Genomic DNA, 555 nt, shown 5'->3' on the forward strand with positions numbered 1-555 from the left:
ACAATCATCCTATACATTGATTCAATAATTATTCCTTTTTCACTTTTGAGGCTCTGAGACACAAAGAGGTCAAATACCTTAGCCAAATTTTGTCACCTAGTTAACAGTAGTAGATCCAGAAACCTATTGGCATCTGATTTAAAAGCCATCCTCTCAATCATTGTACATCCTCTCAATTCACAATTAACATTTAAAATAAAATGGATACTAGTGCATTTAACATTGAATTGTAAAAGCCTTTTAGGTTCCTTCAGAAGATGCTATCTAGGTAAACACTCTGACAATTTCACATAAACAGAGAAATTCAATTAGTCTACCCTATTGGTAGGAGCTCCGGTGGCATAATGCATAAGGCTTTTGACTGCTAACCCGTAGGCTGGCGGTTCAAACCCACCAGCCCCTCCTCGGAAGGAAGACTGGGCAATCTACTTCCATAAAGATTTACCGCCTCGGAAACCCAAAGGTTTGAATAGGAATTGACTCGATGCCAATGAATTTCTTTTTCTTTTTTTTAAATAAGAATAAAATCTAAGCATCTTACTGGATGCTTAGATT

The sequence above is a fragment of the Orycteropus afer genome, unplaced genomic scaffold, assembly GCF_000298275.1.
Source record: "Orycteropus afer afer isolate SDZICR_OR568_19922 unplaced genomic scaffold, OryAfe1.0 scaffold00202, whole genome shotgun sequence".
NCBI classification, from domain to species: Eukaryota; Metazoa; Chordata; class Mammalia; order Tubulidentata; family Orycteropodidae; genus Orycteropus; species Orycteropus afer.